Genomic DNA, 10,716 nt, shown 5'->3' on the forward strand with positions numbered 1-10,716 from the left:
AATTGTTTGGATAAAGAAATGTAGTACTACCCGTTCATTGTCCATTTTGCTCAATGCCGAGATCACCGATATTTGTAGTGGTAAGTTGCAGTTAGGTATCTTGTTATCCCCCTCGTTACCAAGAGACTCAATTCTAGGGACTACTCTCTTCTAATTGAGAAGATCGCGGTTAGAATTTAGGGGTGATAGGCCAATCTACTGTTATATGCATGTAGGCTTAGTTTATTCGTACTGTCATTTATAGTATTGAGAATTACAGGAGTAGTTAAATGATGTTGTCAAATACTGTAATCAAAAGAATCAATCAGTTATGCTCCAAGTTTTTCTTGAAGGGTGAATATAAGTCTACTAACGGTGCCAGAGTTCGGTGGTCACATAGTTGCACCCCAAAATTTGAGGGTGGTCTTGGTCTTTAGAATCTTAAAACTTGGAATCAAGTTTGTATGGTCGGCTTGATTAGGAAGCTGCTCTTAAATGATTGTTCTATTTGGGTTGTTTGGGTTCATGCTTATATCATAAAGAATTATTCGTTTGGTGGTTTTCTTGTCCTTAGAATTGCAGTTGGACTTGGAAGAATTTCCTACATCTTCGCCCTACGACAGGGTTGATTCAGGCGTTGTTGGGGGTCTCCTTTTTCTCAACCCGCGAGATATGAAATGAATTGAGGATGAAACATGGAAAAGTGCCTTGAGAGAAGTTACATGTATGACATTAAGGCTATATTCTAAAAGCTTCTGTTACTACTTGGATGGTTGTTCTTGACAGGTTGCCCACTAAGAGCAGGCTTATATCATTTGGGATGTCTATTAGCGGTCTTTGTGAGTTGTGTTAGATAGAGCAGGAGCTTAGGGATTATTTGTTCTTCGGGTGCAGTTTTTCTAAAGTTATATTAGAGGATATTTTGTGACTATGTCAAATGCGACGTAGTAACTTTTGGTTTGTTCTCATTTAAAGGGGAAGTCCTTGTTCTCCTTTTTGTTTAAGCTGACATGAACTGCTATGTGACTTATATCTGGTGGGAGCGAAATCGAAGGTCTTTTCGAGGTTTGACTGCCACTATGAATGATCTGGTGCTGCAAATTAAGAAGCTGGTGAAGGCCAAATGTAATGGGATTAAAGTTAAGTCAGGTCTTTTGAATAGAACTGTGTGCAAATGAGGGCACTGAATCTATGGTTATCGGGGATTGATTTGTTTTTGTATTTAGTTTTTGCTTTAAGTTAGTGTAAGTTCTTTGTACAGGGACGTTATAGGATAATTGTGGTATCTTTGTATTGTTTGGCTTTTTGAAATACTAGTATAAATTCATCTAAAAAAATGTCATATATCTTATTTACTTATTTCTAAATTAAGGATGGAAGTAAGTGTAAATATGAGTTTTCATGGGTTGGGCCCACCTATAGATTTGAAGAAAAAAATAAAACTCAAATTGGGCTAAACCAGAGCCTTTTTCATTATGCAAAAACATATTTTTAAAATCTAATAATTATAACATATATATTTAAAACCTTATGTACTTCCATTTCTTGAATCAAATTCATTTTTATATATAAAGTTATATATAAAGGGCGGGGGGGGGGGGGTTTATAATGCAGGGATCCGGTGGTTCATATATATATTTGTTAATAATTTTTTTTATTAAGCTAAAGTGATTATAAAATAGTATTTTTTCTGAATACTCTTAAATATTTAATAATGAACGTTCAATCACTCTACTGCAGCCGCTGGTATTTGAACCTGTGATCTCTAGTAACAACAACGATTCCTTTAACTATTAAAGTAAGTTATTTGGTATATTTTAAGAGAGTATATAAATGTTAAGGGGTTTACAGTTCTGCATCATATTTATGTTATTTGCATATAAAATCCTATATGGAGTAATATATTACCGTATAATAAAGAGAGAGAGGCAAAAAGCGTGTGAAAGTTGCCCCTCAATCTCTGGGGACCTTGTACCCTTCTTCAAGTTCCAGTGACAACTAGTCATTGTGTCTGTTGGCGGCAGCAGTCTACCCGATACCATAGTGGCTCAAACCCCCCACCAAAGGGCCAATGTCTCTCCTTTCCACTTGACCCTTCTCCATTTTCACACATTTCTCTTTTGATTACGCATTTTTCTATTTATGATTTTGTTTAAATAATGATATAAATATAAAATTATAGCAATTTATCCACTTTAATTTTTTATATAATTCCGATACTTACTAAAAAAACATTTATTTAATATAAGAGCGATGGGAAAACAAAAGCCGTCGATATCAATAGATTTATAACGCAATGGAGCAAATCCTCGACGGACCCATTTCCTCTTGACACTTACTATCCCCACGAGCCTATGAAAATTACTTCGTTTTCTCACTCGAAGTAGATCCCAATGAAAAATAACATATAGTGGAAATTAATCAGGAAAAGATAGAAGAGAGAATATTGTCTACCTTATCTTCATGATTATGGCGGCATTTGTCGATAATCGACAACTTAGGGGCCTTGAACCAGCTTTGAAACCCGGTTCCTCAACAGACAGCCCTGTCCAACATGTTTTGGCGAAGATGAAGAAACCGAGATAATAGACTACTACCGGCTCATGATTATCGAATCCAGCAATGAGGTTGAGCCCTCCATCTTTGACCCTAGAGATGAAGCAACCGCTAATAACTGGATCCAGCTTAACCCTTCCATTGTCCGTCTCACAGGGAAACACCCTTTCAACTCTGAATCCCCCTTGAACCGTCTCATGCACCAAGGCTTTATCACCCCAATTCCTCTCCACTACGTTCGGAACCATGGCCCGGTTCCTAAAGCTTCCTGGGATAACTGGACCGTTGAAGTAACCGGTTTAGTTAAAATACCGATGAAGTTGACCATGCATCAGCTCGTGAACGAGTTTCAAAGCCGTGGCCCGTGAGTTCCCGGTTACCTTGGTTTGCGCCGGCAACAGAGGGAAAGAACAAAGCATGGTGAAGCAAATGATAGGTTTCAACGTGGGGAGCTGCTTGGGTCTCCACTTCGGTGTGGAGAGGTGTACCGTTGTGTGACGTGCTCAAAAGAAGTGGGATCTTTGGCAAGAAACATGGCCTTTTCAATGTGTGCTTTGGAGGGGCTGAGGATTTGCCCGGTGGCGGCGGATCCAAGTACGGTACAAGCATCAAGGAGGAGTTTGCAATGGATCCTTCTCGTGATATAATCTTGGCTTACATGCAAAACGGAGAGCGTTTAACTCCTGATCACGGTTTCCCGGTTCGGATGATCATCCCGGACAAGGATGGAGCTCCCTTGGGCCCATGTAAAATTATTTTATATTCGATAGATTTTGATATAACAATATTTTAGTTGATGTAAAAATAAGTATTTAAATTAATATATATAAGAATTTATTATATTTTTAATCAAGTAGGGGTGAACTAAAGAATGATAATCCAATATTAACAATCGGTTGGTCTAGCGGGATAAGACATTAGATCCCTTAAGTAGGTCGAGGGTTCGAATCTTGGTAATTGTTAATAGAGCAAACTGGGTTGGGAGGGTCGCTCTCGCCTTTAGCAGTATCCAATTCGAATTAATCAATTAAATGATTAGAAACAAGTGGTTATACAAAAAAAAAATGATAATCCAATGTTCTCAAGATTTTGCCAATCAACTCGTGGACTACTCAGCGGCGGTACACTTTGGGGGCTATACATATATTCTGGTGAGTTTTCATTCCCCGGATTCGTTTAGCTCAATTTTCTCCAATTGAAATCAACTGTAAATACAAAAGCACCAGAGATGTTTGCTTTTTAGTTTAGGTCCATCCTATCAGACCACCAGAGAACTGTAAAACATGACAAGTTTTAAGATTGTCTTCCGGTTTAACGTCCACATTTTTTGTTTGAACTGAGAACAGGGGGTGGGAAGTAAGTAACACGACTAGAGGTTACAGTGGCCGGTGGTGAAACGTGGCAAATGTGCACGATGGACCACCGTGAGAAGCCAAACAAATATGGAAAATTCTGGTGCTGGTGCTTTTGGTCGCTGGAGGTGGAGGTGCTTGATCTTCTCGGAGCCAAAGAGATAGCCGTTCGAGAGCCTGGGATGAAACCCTCAACACCCAGCTCGAGAAGCTCATTTGGAATGTCATGGTAAGCATCATTAAGTACATATAATTGTGTTTTGTTTTGAGGGAAAAAATATATGTTCTCTAATGGAGTTAAATATATATGTAACATGGAATGAACAACTGCTGGTTCCGTGTGAAAACAAACGTCTGCAGACCACACAAAGGTGAAATCGGGATAGTTTTCGAGCACCCAACGATGCCAGGCAACCAATCCGGGGGTGGATTGCTAGGGAACGATACATTGAAAAATCAGCCCATGTAAAGCCAACCTTAAAAAGGAGTGTCTCCACTCCTTTCATGAACACTGCCTCCAAAACATTCTCCATGTCCGAGGTCCAGAAACACAACTCCGCTGATTCCGCTTGGATCATCGTTCATGGTAACATCTACGATTGCATTCGGTTCCTCAACCATCACCACGGTGGTGCTGACAATATTTTGATCAATGCCGGAGCCGATTGCACGGAAGAGTTCAACTCCATTCACTCTGACATAGCCAAGAAAATGCTCGAAGATTATCGAATAGGCGAGTTGATCACCACTGGTTACGCTTCGGGCTCATCTACGTCGTCCCCTAATAACTCCATGCATGGAACATCTAATTACATGAACTCCTTAGCTCCAACTAAAGAAATTGAGCCCAGTACTGGACCTGTAGGGCTGGTTTCACATGAGAAAATCCCATGCAAACTCGTCGAAAAAACATCCATCTCTCACGACGTTGTGCATCACGGAAAGTATATTGAGGGACCATATTCCGGCGGGGTCCAAGGACACCCTAGCGTTGGCTTGTGGGCCGCCGCCTATGATTCAGTTTGCTGTGAAACCGAACTTGGAGAAGATGAATTATGATGTTAAAGATTAAAATTTTAAACCGAACTTTGTTTAAAATTTAATACTTAAGTTTAAAATAATAAATATATAATATTTAGTTTAATAATTAATAATTTGTTTTTTATCTCTCTGCCCTGTCTCTTTTCTCTTTCATAACAGGTGGTGACACCAGCATGCTGGTAGCAGTGGTCAATATTTTCTTTTTAGGTCGTATATTTGCCCCCTTTTTTTTCTTTTTCTTTTAGAATAACTCTGTTTTTATGCTTTAATAATATATTTTTTCTCTGTCTTTTGGCACGCTTTTTTTTTCTTATAGAGTTGGATTTGATATCCTATTTAAGATGATTCTTATTTGTTATCTCGTTGATCTTCTTTGCTTTGGACTCTCGAATTGGATTTGTATACGTAATTTGATATCGCAATTAATTATCTCGTGATACTTGGCTTTGATTTGCATTTTGTCGGTGATCTTTCAATAGTTTAAATCTCATATTAGGGTTGGTTCGTTGTAGTAGTCATATATGTTCATATCTACCCGTTGTTCGAGTTTTTATGGATAAGATTTTCATCTTTTCCTGTGTGATCCTAATATGATCTTGAGTGACTAGTTTCTTAATAGTTTTAGAAGAATTTCTCAATTATGTATCCAATTTATGATTTTTTATCGTAAATTTTATTATAATTTTCGATTTTCTTTTTTATTAATAAATTTAACTACTTTTATTTCAAAAAAAATAGTAATTTGTTTTCATTGTTTAATTATAAGTTATCTCATCTTAAAATTTTAAAATTTTATTCTTTAAAGTAAAGTTATATATTTGTGCCTTCGTGTCAATACCTATATATGAAAATACATTGGGTGTTTTCAAATTTGCGTGCATGGAAACGAAGATCAGTAGTGCATGTTGTTGTGGATCTTACTACATATATAGAAAGTGAATACAAAGTGGTCATCCTTTTGATTTTTCATTCACATTGATCTAAATTTTAATTTTTTTTTCAAAATAAATATGTAGTATTTCCCTACTATCATTTTGTTAATAAATGCCTTTATCCAAAGTTTATTTTCCTTTTTTTTTACTTAAAAACATAAATAGCTTTTTATACTATAAAAACATAAATAATGATCAATAAAATACAAGAAACAGATCAAGGTAAAATCAGGTGTAGTCGTGGACAAAATCAGCCAGTTAAAATAATTTAAAGATAAATAAAAAATTATACAAAAAATAATTATAACTAACAATAATGAAATCCATGAAAAAAATAGATAGTATACCTATCTAAATCCTTCCCTTTTAAAAAAATCACTAACTCTGTTATTAAAAAAATCTCAAATTACAATGAAACCATAATCATAAATTAAGCACGTAATTATAATATTTTTCTAAAATGTTGACACAAAAACTAACAACTTAAGATCACGTAAGGATCATGCAATGAAAGATAAAAAATGTAACAAAAACTCGAACAACGATAGATACAAACAAATTTAATCGCATCGACAAATAAATAACAATAATTTTTTTACCACGGAGTCTTTGCTTTTCATCTAAATCCTTTCAAAAGAAAATCAAAAATTAAATTTAATGCTTATAATAAGGGGCTAATTAAGTTTGACATATAAACTGGAAACTGTGTTTACAATACTTTTCGTGATTTTGCTGGAATAAGGGCACTTCAATATAAAATAAAATATATATTTTTTGAATAGTTAGGGTTGATTATGAGGTAGTGTTAAAATTTTCTTAGTCAAATTATAATGTACACACATTCTATAGATATAGTTACTCGAATCCAAAATCTTTAAAGAAAATAAGATTCTATTACATATCTAAGTACACATTTAAGGGGTTCATGACTTACCTTTGTTACTTCATTGCTTCGCCATTGAACCGGATAATAACATCCAAGTCACAAGTGTTAATGGTTGTTTATCTTTTATATATATAATCATTAAAGGATCTTCGGACTCTTTTAAAAAATATATATAAAAGATCATTCGTTGAATAATCGATCAGATCCACATCAAAGATTAATATTGTTTTGAGTACCATCTTCCACATTTAATAAGCTATAAGTTTAAGGTCATATAGTCGAGTCCCCTATGTACAAATGCTCGTGGTCCTATGCTATAAGATCATCTCCAGTTATCATCTCTACTCTATAACATCTCTATCTCTACTCTAAAGATGAAACAGTAATTCATCTCCAACACTATCTCTACATTACAACTAACTCTACTTTATTCACAATATTTAACTATTATAATATTGATTTTGTAAATATAAAATAAAATATATACATTTCTAATAAATATCAAGATAAAAAGCAAAAATAAAACATTCATAAATAACATTGTGAAAATACAAATAAATAAGAAAATTATAATTCATAATAATAATGCGAAAAAATATAAGTTACCTAATTATATATTTTAATTGTTGTGATTGGGTTGTTGGTTAAAATGTTGTTTGAGTTTTATTAGTATTTTCTATGTTTTTATGTTTGTTGTAGTTTTTATGTTTAAAAAATTAGTATGTTCATTTATCTAATTTCAATGTATTTTTATTATCTTGCAATTTAATCTACTTGAATTTATAAAAAAAAAACAGAAAAATTACAAAAAATAAATAAATGTGGTGCAGCTACAGTGCAATGCCACATCTGGCGTGCACTGTTACAGATCGTCACAATAGAGCTGCAGATTGGTGATGGGCTAGACCACTCCAAAGTGGAGATATGAGCCACACTGGAGCAGTGCTGGAGATGCCCCAACATAAATATTTCACAAATTTTAAGCCATAAATTATTTTGGTTTTGATACAAAAGGCTATGTAGATCATGAGATGGTGAGTCTATTGACCCAAAAAAAAGAGATTTTGGGCCTTCAGAATCTTGTTAGAGCTGGGTTTCGAGACTAGGCTGTGTATTGCTGATAATAGTAGTTTATATCCACTTTTAACTGTATAAAGCCCTGTATTTTTCCCCTCACCAGTCACCACACAGGAAGGAACTAGCCCTCTTGTTAAGATTGTAGTTTACTGAATTTTACCCTAATGTTTAGTAGATGGATTTATTATGAGCAGTTGAGGAATTGAAATTTTTATTTTAGTAATAAATATAGAAAATATTTTTAACAATAATTATTTTTCATTTTATCATTATATTAAATTATGTTTATTTATACTTGATTCTATGGAATAAATGTAGATTCATAATATTTTTTTTGATAAATCCTCCATTAAAATTTTCTATAAAGAAAATGAAAAAACTATAACATTTGATCTTAATATTTACTTTATGGCTTATAAAACAAATAAGTACATGAAGTATATCATCTTTTTTATTTAAGTACCTAAAGTATTTTTTTTTGGTGAAAACAAGTACCCAAAGTTATCTTTCTGGTCAAAATAGGTACCTAAAGTATTTTAATTTTTTCATTTAAGTACTTAAAGTATTCTCTAATTAATACCACATGTAAAATTATTTAAAACTTGGAAGGAAAAGTTTGAATAATTTAGGTACCTATTTCGGCATAAAATACTTTAGGTGTCTATTTTGATAAAAAAAAAAGATAATGTTAGGTGCTTATTTTGACCAAAAATACTTTAAATACTTAAATGAAAGAAAATATACATTAGGGACTTATTTGTGATATAAGCCTTAATTTATTGATCACAATTTTTTTAAAAAATAAAAAATTATCTTTATTTATAAATGAAAATAGGAGTTAAAAATATTTAAAAGGTAATATAAGAGAAATTAATATTAAAAAATAAATTTATATATGTGTGACTTGTATTAATGATAATTTAAATTGTATATATAAATTTTATGTTTTAAAAGTATCAACTTAATCGTATATTAATAAAAAATTGTAAAATGAATGATAAGTCACGTCTTCTTGTTTTTCTCATTGGAAGCCATTTTGTTGGATAATTTCTCTAGTCCAACAATGTAGATCCAAACTGAGTTGGGTGTCCATATGTGATTAAAATGGTTGTTTAGCTAACCTAAGCATAGTTTTTTGAGTCAGTCATCACAACTTTACCATCAATCTCTTTCACCCCTTCTGGAAATGAATGTGTCACTGCCTAGCTGTGATTTTGACAACAACATGCCCTAAATTCCCTTTCCATTCTCATGACTTCCCCTTATGGCTGAATATTATAACAAGTCTTTTAAGATTTGATTTTCATTTCATTTCAAGCATAAATTCAACTTTCTTAAATTAAGTTCATGCTATTCTAACTATAATAACATCAAATTACATCAAAATCCTAACATTTCTAAAAAGCTTAATTAAGCCAAAATAGTATACAAACATGTACACATCAAATTAATCATCATACATATCTTAGAATTAATCTCCAACCTTAAAAACATCAAAATTCTTTTTCAATTCTTCAAACTCCAAAAATCATCATAAACCCTAATTCTCAATCTCAACACACAAGCATCTTCACCATTAAATATTGGTACCAAATGATAGAGAATTTCATGTAGATTAATTATCTATTTCACAACTTAGCATGTAAGCTTAAAAAAATCTTACCTTGGTGCCTGGTGGTTTCGGCCTTAGAGAGAAAAAGATTTGAAAATATTGTTTTTCCATTGATTATTCTAGTATATAATATTCTTAACACTTGACATTAATATAATATAATTGAATTTAATATTCAATTAATGAGAAATTACAAAAATACCATTATGAAACTTGAAAATTACCAAATGTCATTATATTATCTTCCATTAAAATATTCATTGGTCAAAGATGAACAAACTTGACTTTGAATTTTCACTTTGGCCATATAATTTGAAAATTGTATTTTAGTCACTAAATTTCCAATGTTCAACTAAATCTGAAAAATTACACCGTTCTGAGCCAAATTTCTTTGATCTTAAATATGTAAATAATATTTCCAACTATTTTCTAACATCCTTAACTGAACTTTATCGCTTTACAGCTTTTAACACAAATCGAGTACCGAAAATCTGATTCTCACGAAAATCCTTGTTCTAGGCCAAACTATTCATTTACATGCTAAAATATATGACTTTTCAAAATTATATTTTTGGTCCCTAAACTTTTCAAAATTTACACTTTAGTCACAAAACTTTCAAAACTTACATTTTAGTCGCTAGTCAAAATTTGGGTTATTACATAAATATCCAGCATATAAATTTGGATCATTATGAATTTAGATATAATTTTAGAAACTATTATATAAATCTTAAGATTTTATAGGATATGACTTGTAATTTAACCTAATGTTAGGGTATAAACATTTTTAGAATTGGATACAACTGTTTCTTCTATCTCAAATTGATGGGTATGGATGGGTACGGGCAGATACAGACGAATATGAGATGGGTAGTAGGTATCCAGTTGGGTAGTGAGGGTGGGGTGGATTTGAGAATGTATTCGCGTAGGCGGATGTGGATTAAATTTTTTTACTCATCTTGGGTAGTGGGTTGGTAGTGAATATGAAAATATTAGGTGAATATGATGATAAGGGAGTGGTGTCCGCACCCGTCATACCGGTTTACTTTCATGGATTATGATATGATATGGGTAGTTGAAGTGTGAATAAGTGGTCTATAAGAATAAGTGGTGTATAAGAAAAAAGGAAATGAAATATGGGGCGGGGGAGACCATGTCCCCCTCTAAACAAGACTCATGTCTGGTGTTGTTATCGCTTTTTCCCGACATGGGATGGAGCCACATTTAAAAGAATTGTAGGACATTAAGTCTAATCAATGTCATTATGTGAGAGTTTTGGTC

General features: G+C 33.0%; 1 pseudogene; it reads left to right on the forward strand.

The window, feature by feature from the left end:
• Nucleotides 1-2,410: 2,410 nt before the first annotated feature.
• LOC120195068 lies at nucleotides 2,411-4,946 on the forward strand (annotated as a pseudogene).
• The last annotated feature ends 5,770 nt before the right edge of the window (nucleotides 4,947-10,716 follow it).

The sequence above is a fragment of the Hibiscus syriacus genome, unplaced genomic scaffold (assembly GCF_006381635.1).
Source record: "Hibiscus syriacus cultivar Baekdansim isolate YM2019G1 unplaced genomic scaffold, ASM638163v2 tig00117005_pilon, whole genome shotgun sequence".
Lineage (NCBI taxonomy): Eukaryota > Viridiplantae > Streptophyta > Magnoliopsida > Malvales > Malvaceae > Hibiscus > Hibiscus syriacus.